Source organism: Papaver somniferum, chromosome 5 (assembly GCF_003573695.1).
Source record: "Papaver somniferum cultivar HN1 chromosome 5, ASM357369v1, whole genome shotgun sequence".
NCBI classification, from domain to species: domain Eukaryota; kingdom Viridiplantae; phylum Streptophyta; class Magnoliopsida; order Ranunculales; family Papaveraceae; genus Papaver; species Papaver somniferum.
In genome coordinates this window covers 39172330-39180370 of record NC_039362.1, presented here as the reverse complement: position 1 = coordinate 39180370, position 8041 = coordinate 39172330, and positions in this window count along the sequence as shown.

Sequence of the window (8041 nt, the reverse complement as noted above, 5' to 3'; positions counted from 1 at the left end):
AAAGGCAAAAATTGTTCTCCCTCTAAATCGACTCGCATAAAGACAGGAAAACCCTTGAACTGCTATTACTGCGGAAACAAAGGAAATCCTGAGCAGAAATGTCGTTTCCGGATTAGGAATGAAAAACTTCACAACATTCTTACATGAGTGTCTAAGGAAGTTATTAAACATGTCCCTCATTTTGTTGGGCCAAATAACAGGCTCTATAATCAAACATGACACCGTAGTAAGTTTCTTCTTTATTGTGTTGCTAGATCAAAAAAGGCGAACAAAGGTAGGAGGAAGAACAACAACAGAGCTACTGATTTCCTAAATAACTCTGAAAAGAGAAAAAGACATAGGAAAAGAAAGGTAAATTCCTTGTCTCTCCCTGAAGAAGAATGTGGTTCCACGACTCTTGATCCAGACTTCATGCATATTAATAATCGAGTCACAGAACTTAATATCAACATAAATAAACTCAAACGGGGAATCAAAAAGACTTGGATAGCAATTGGCTCAGGTATTTTGAATTCCTCTCTTGTTAAACCTTCTTCAACTATGATGAGTGGTTCTTCTCTAAATCCCCTTAAAGGAGAGAAAAATGAAGTCAATAATGATGGGCCAAATGCTCATCTTAATGCACTATGAGCATCCATCTTTTAAACAAGAAGGATGTTCTTTGGTCTCAAGTTGCTTATCTCGAGAATGTTGGCAGGAGTGCTTTGAGGTTGTTTTTTTTTAAGAGTTATTTTTTTTCTTCTTCTCTCCGTTCATCCCTCTCACTGACGACTGACCGCTTGTACACGTACAGGATCCACACGAACCCTATGGTTCCTAGGGTTTCTGAATACTTTATAAATATTGTGATTCATAAGGTTAAAAGATTCAGTTGAATTCTTTTTGTACACAATGGATGAAAGCAACAAGGTTGTTGAAGTCAAGCAGGACAAGACCAGTGAATTGATTGACGTCTCCATAACATGCTTTCATGCTGTTGATCATGAAAACAAACTACCAGTTCAATTGTCTTCACAACTGGTAGGAAATCTTCTTCATGATTTTGAAGTTGTTCGTGAGCATCTCGGGATTTCAACAAGGAATCTTGGTTTTCTGAAAAACGAACTAAAGAAGGCAACTGATGAACTCGTCCATGTTTAACCTATCGTTGCTGACAGGGTTTAAGGTGTTTTAAATCAAGTTTCCAGTGTTACTATTGTTTCCTAGTATGTCTTCTTTTTGGCTTAGTTGGAAGAATAACTAGTGCTTTGAATAACGATGATTGTGACTACACATAGCTATTATTTTCATCTTCTTGTTTTTAGGTTTTTTGGTTTAAAATTCTAAAACTATTTGGAGGATGATGTTTTGCAATATTTTTGACTTTGCTATATTGCAACTTGTTATGGGATATTTGTGTTTACATCCGTGAACTTTGTTGTCCCATATTTTTATCAAAAATAAAGTCGTTCACAATCGATATTCATGTATTGGTTTAAGAATGAATAAACTTTTGACATATACAAAAGTTAATCCTATATTGTCAAACCTTGACGGAAGATAGGTCAAAATCTTTTGTATCCAAGGATTATTGCTATTGTATATGCGTGTGCAAAAGAATGAATCCTTGTGTATTCCACGGTATAGATCTTCATTGATCCATCTTTTTGTATTACCGTAAGGCTCCGTGATGTGTCTTATGTTGAGAACGATACAACTAAGTTGATTATTTTTGATTATCTTGGTTGGTTGTTCCGTGAGGTACGTTATGTTGAGCATTTAGAACTAAATTAATCATCTCCTTGGTTATTTAGCTATTACTCCACAAGTTCTCTTGTGTTGAGTACATGAACGATTAAGCCAATCACTCTCTTGTATGATTAACTTAGTCGTTGCTCTGTAAGTTTACTTATGTTGAGCACAATGAATTAAATTGATCACTTTTGTGGTTAATTTGATTATGTATTCCGATTAGATTATTCATGGGTTTACTTATGAATAATTTGATTGAGTGTTGGATATAAAAATCATTCTCATGGTTTTGGTGTCCAATAAAATCCTTCGTTTCTCTTGAAATTAAGGTTGCTCGTTGTTGTTCCCTTGGGAATGACATCAAATGGGGGAGAGTTCTTTTGAACTTGTGCTTAATGGTCATATTTTGAGGGGTGTGCGGCTGTGGAATTTTAGAGGGGTTATCTTGTATCTTTAAACTCCTTGATGAATGCTGTTAGCTTCGGCTATATGATTGCATCTAAATAAGATGATGTGTGTTTCTTTCTCTCAGTCATAAAATGTCTCTTACGGAAATTTCATTATGATCCCGTTCTTGTACCTTTGTCAATTTTATTGACAAAAAGGGGGAGAATTAATATGTAGTTCACACTACAATACATATTGTTTTCGGATCATTGTGTAAGGGGGAGTGGTTTTCATGTGAGATGGAGTATTGACTAAGGTGGAATGATACATATCACCATAGTATTATTGTTGAAGTTGTGATACAATTGGACTTTGACACTGTATAATAATATTATGACACTGTATAAGAATGATCGAGACCGATGCTTTCTCATTGTTATAGCTACGGATCTTCAACAACGGTGATGCTAAACTTACAACCTTTGGGATCATTGGAGTACTTGGAAGTGACGAAGATTTCGAGGAATGTTGAAGATTAGACATGTGGAATAGGAGCTACTAAAGTTTCATTATTTTTTTTTTGTATTCCATATGTATTGATAGTTTTGTCACTAAAATTGACAAAGGGGGAGATTGTTAGAGCACTGCTCGGTCGAACTCGCATGCGTTGCTATCTCAAGCATGTTTGTCAATGTTAGCGATCAAATCTATAAGTCTTGATTTCTAGTCTCTTATAGCTAAGTCTCGGAACATGATAGTAAGTGTAGTTGAGCTCAAGGACTTCACGGCGATTCATCATACAAGTAGAAGATCTACTCAAGGAACCGGTGGAACTTCTCGACAAAAAGGTATGTGGATACTTGAACTTATCTGTCACTCAAAAATCTATCTATTCTATCTCCTACTCTTTGAGATAAAAGTCGTATGCTATATATATAGACTAGATCATACACATTTGGTATTTCGAGCCGAGTATACCTCACCTATCTATATCTCGAAATATGTATTGGTAAGATTTTCGCTTCGACCAAGTTTATCTTTACCTAGTGACGAAAGTCATGAATGTTTCAATCACTTTGAAAATTGCTTTGACGAGAAATAGTGTAACAACTATATAACGTCCTCTAAGAATGTTTCAATGATTGGAATGAGAGTTTAGATTACATAACCAATGGATTCCTTGAACCGAAGTTTTTGAACTTTGTTGATCAAGATAACCTGAAGTATGGCAAGTGCCAAGTCCGCGAACTCAGTCCGCGAACTGCCGAAGTTCTCAAACCCGAGAATTTCTGCTGGAGTTGACAAACTACTTACGTGAGCCAAGTCCGCGAACCGGCGTAGTTCTCGAACCCGAGAATTTCTGTTGGAGTTTGTAAACTCTATCCGGTGTCTTAAGTCCGCGAACCTAGTCTGCGAACTTGAGAAGGTTATATATCTAAAGATGATTTCTGAACTTAATCTTAAAAGACTAAGGAATGCATTTGCAAACTGTGGCTATTAAAGTTCATGAACCCATTCGAGTGAATCAAATCATATTTGCTTCAATTGTATCTTGTGTAGTTACATAAGATTTCCTTGCAATTGAACAACTCTCTTAACTAGTTCATTTGAGTCAATTGAACTAGTTATGGTAAAGAAGAACATGGTTGGTATGAAACGCTCATATGGTTAACCTCTTTGGGTAGACTATTGTTGAACCAACAATGTACACGTTTGGGTGCGGCTAACAAACCTAGAAGCGTGCATTCATTTGTGTATGACAAGCTAAGTTTTCGATCTAACGGTTGAGAAATATTAGCTTGAATCTAAATCAGGTTTTCATCTAACGGTGGATATTGATTGCTTTGTAACTAAGGCAAAACCCTGATTTGAAAGGCTATATAAAGGAGACATCTAGTATTGTGCAAAACTAATCCCCACACCTTACGTGTGATACTAGTTTGCGTGCTAGAGTCGTTTCTCCTTTAACCTTTGGTTTTCTTCTTCTAAAATTAGGTTAACGAGACCGATACTACTTTTATCGTAGTTGTGTGATCTGATCTTGCATCTTTTATTGTAACAGTACAATCATATTGATTGGCTTGAAATCGTGAGAGTTCTCTGATAGAAAAGATATAAAAAGTAATCACAAACACCTTCGATTAAGATTGTTGTGAGGTGATTGATTAATCTAGGCTGTTCTTCAGGAATATAAGACCGGATTATCAATTGGTTCCTGTTCACCTTGATTATTATCAAAAGACGGAACAAAAACTTTTAGAGTTTTTCTGTGGGAGGCAGATTGATCCTTTGATAGACTTGTCTGTGTGAGACAGATTTGTTTATTATTAAAGCCTGTGATTTGGGTCGTAACAACTCTTAGTTGTGGGTGAGATCAGCAAGGGAATCAAGTGCACAGTATCCTGCTGGGATCAGAGGCGTAGGAAGTACAACTGTACCTTGGATCAATGGGAGACTGATTGGGGTTCAACTATAGTCCAGTCCGAAGTTATTTTTGAGTAGGATAGTATCTGTAGTGGCTTAATACAGTGTGTATTCAATCTGGACTAGGTCCCGGGGTTTTTCTGCATTTGCGGTTTCCTCGTTAACAAAATTCTGGTGTCTGTGTTATTTCTATTTCCGCATTATATTTGTTTATATAATTAAAATAATACAGGTTGTGCGTTTGAATCAATCAATTGGAAATCCGACCTTTGGTTGTTGATTGATATTGATTGATCCTTGGACATTGGTCTTTGGTACCGTCCAAGTTATTCCTTGTGTTTGATTATAGACTCGTTGATTTCTATTATCTTGAGTGAATCAAAACAAGAGAGAGATATTAACTCCTTGAGATACTTTTACCTAGATTGAGTCTGACTGTCTAGTTGATTCTATAGAAAGTGTTTCGGACTTAGTCCATACAGATTGCTAAGCGAAATATTGGGTGGTGTTGTTAGACCCCCGCTTTTTCATCTTCATCGACTAAAAGGTATTTGGAGACTTGAACTTATCTATCACTCAAAAGTCTATTTATCTCCTATCTTGAGACAAAAGTCGTTTTGCTATATAGACTTTGATTATACACATTTGCTATTTCGAGCCGAGTTTAACTCTCCTATCTATTTCTCGATATATGTGTTGGTAAGCTTTCTCTTAAACCAAATTCATCTTTACCTAATGACGAATATCATGTTATGTTTCAATCACTTTGAAAATTTCTCTGACGAAAAATGGTCTGTGAATAACGACTATATAACGTTCTCTGAGAATGTTTCAATGATTGAAATGAGAGTTTAGATTACATAACCATTGATAGGATATAAGCATTGTTGTGGAAACACATACATGTATAAGTCCTTATTCCTTGAACCAAAGTTTGCGAACTTTGTTGATCAAGAGAAACGAAATGTGGCGTGATCCAAGTCCGCGAAATCAGTCCGCAAACTGGCGGAAGTTCTCAACCCGAGAATTTCTTCTGGAGTTTGTGAACTCCTTCCGTGAGCTTAAGTCCGCGAACCCAGTCTGCTAATTTGAGTAGGTTATATCAAAAATCGGTTGTTCTTGAACTCATGTTTATATAAACTAAGGAATGCTTTCACAAACCGTGGCTATAAAGTTCATGAACCTATTCTAGTGAATCAAACCGTTTTTGCTTCGATTGTGTCTTGTGTAGTTACATAAGATCTAAGCAATTGAACAACTCTCTAACTAGTTCATTTGAGTCATTTGAACTAGTTATCGTGAAGAAGAATATGGTTGATATGATCATATGGCTAACCATTTGGTTAACTATTGTTGAACCAACAAATGTACAAGTTTGGGTATGGTTACACGAGCCTAGAAAAGTGCATTTCATTTGTGTGTAACAAGCTAGTTTTCGATCTAACGGTTTAAAGATATTAGCTTGAATCTAAATCAGGTTTTCATCTAACGGTGAATATTGAATGCTTTGTTACCAAGCTAACATTGATTGCAAACCCTAATTTGAAAGACTATATAAGGGAGAACTCTAGCAACTGGGAAACCTAATCCCCACACCTTCTGTGTGATTCTAGTTGTGCTAAGCTAGAGTCGATTCTCCTTTAACCTTTGGTTTCTTCTTCTAAACCAGGTTAACGACTTAAAAACTTCATTGGGATTGTGAAGCCAGACCGATACTACTTTCTCGTAGTTGTGTGATCTGATCTTGTTGTTTCTATCGTACGAGTACAATTGTAATAATTGTCTTGAGATTGATATCTCCGATAGGCAAGATATAAAAGAAATCACAAACACTTTGTCTCATCGTTTGTGATTCCACAATATCTCTTTTAGCTGCGTCGATTAGGATTATTGTGAGGTTATTGATAATACTAGGCTGTTCTTCGGGAATATAAGTCCGGTTTATCAATTGGTTCCTGTTCACCTTGATTTATCAAAAGACGGAACAAAACTCGTAGGTATATTCGTGGGAGACGGATTTATCTAATACCGTAGACTTTTTTTGTGATACAGATTTGTTTATTAAATGCTTCGACTTTGGGTCGTAGCAACTCTTAGTTGTGGGTGAGATCATCTAAGGGAATCAAGTACGTAGCATCATGTTGGTATCAGAGACGTAGGAGCATAACTATACCTTGGATCAGTGTGAGATTGATTAGGGTTCAACTACAGTCCAGACCGAAGTTAATTTTGAGTAGGCTAGTGTCTGTAGCGGCTTAATACAATGTGTGTTCGATCTGTACTAGGTCCCGGGGTTTTTCTGCATTTGCGGTTTTCTCGTTAACAAAATTCTGGTGTCTGTGTTATTTCTTTTCCGCATTATATTTTGTTATATAATTGAAATATCACAGGTTGTGCGTTGTTCAATCAATTAGAACATCCGACCTTTTGGTTGTTGATTTAAATTGATTGACACTTGGATATTGGTCTTTGGTACCATCCAAGTTATCTCTCTAGTATTTGATAAAGACTCACAGATTTCTATTTGCTTGAGTATATATCAAATTGAGAGATTGAGATATAAACTCTTTGATATAATTTTTATCTAAATTGAGTCTGACTGTCTAGTTGATTCTCTAGAAAGTATATTGGAGTTTATCCATACAGTTTGATGAGTGCCAAATATTGTATATATTTATCCCTTTTTGTTGGCATTTAACTCATCTTTTGTGCATTAATTCTACATTTTATCCCATATTCTGTATTTTCATTGTTTTCAAGAATAAATATTTTTCTTACTTAATTTTGCATTTTTAGGTAATAAATAAAGTTTGGATGAATTGCGGAGCGGAATAGAGCAGAAAAGTAGTGAAAAGAAGGGAAGAATTACGCAAGGAAGCCGCGAAGAATGTCGTGCACAAGACCAAAAGGCTAGAAGTGGGCTTGAAGAGGAAGAATTGTTCTTAAAGAAGATATGGGCTTGGCATACCCAAGGCCCAAAACCCTTACCCAAACCCATTTTCTATATCCAAGCCCGTCTCGGATTTCAGCCGTCAGATCGAAGCATTTCAGCATCCTACGGTCGCTCCATCATCGCACATCAAACTCCGAAGCCCCCGCTTTACATCACAACGCCCATCTCCATCTTGGGTCGTCCGTTTTGCTACATCCCTTCATCCGACGGTCGCTACACGCTTACCTCCGTATCGCCGTTGGATCCACCTACCATCTTCCCATCCATCGCTCCTTGTCGCAGATCATCAAACCTCGCTGAACCCGCCTAACACCCAAGTATCGAACACCCTATACCCAGCCAAACGCACCTTTCTTCTTTCTTCTCCATCTCTTCTTCCTTCAGAACCCGTACCACCACCATGTCCGTCTCCATCACCACCATCTTCTCCCCAAATCACTCCACCATCTACGCCACCAAACCAACCCTAAACCTAAGCCCATCATCACCATCACGTGCTATCTCTTTATCAACCACTAATTTCTCCAATTTCTCATCTCTCTTCTC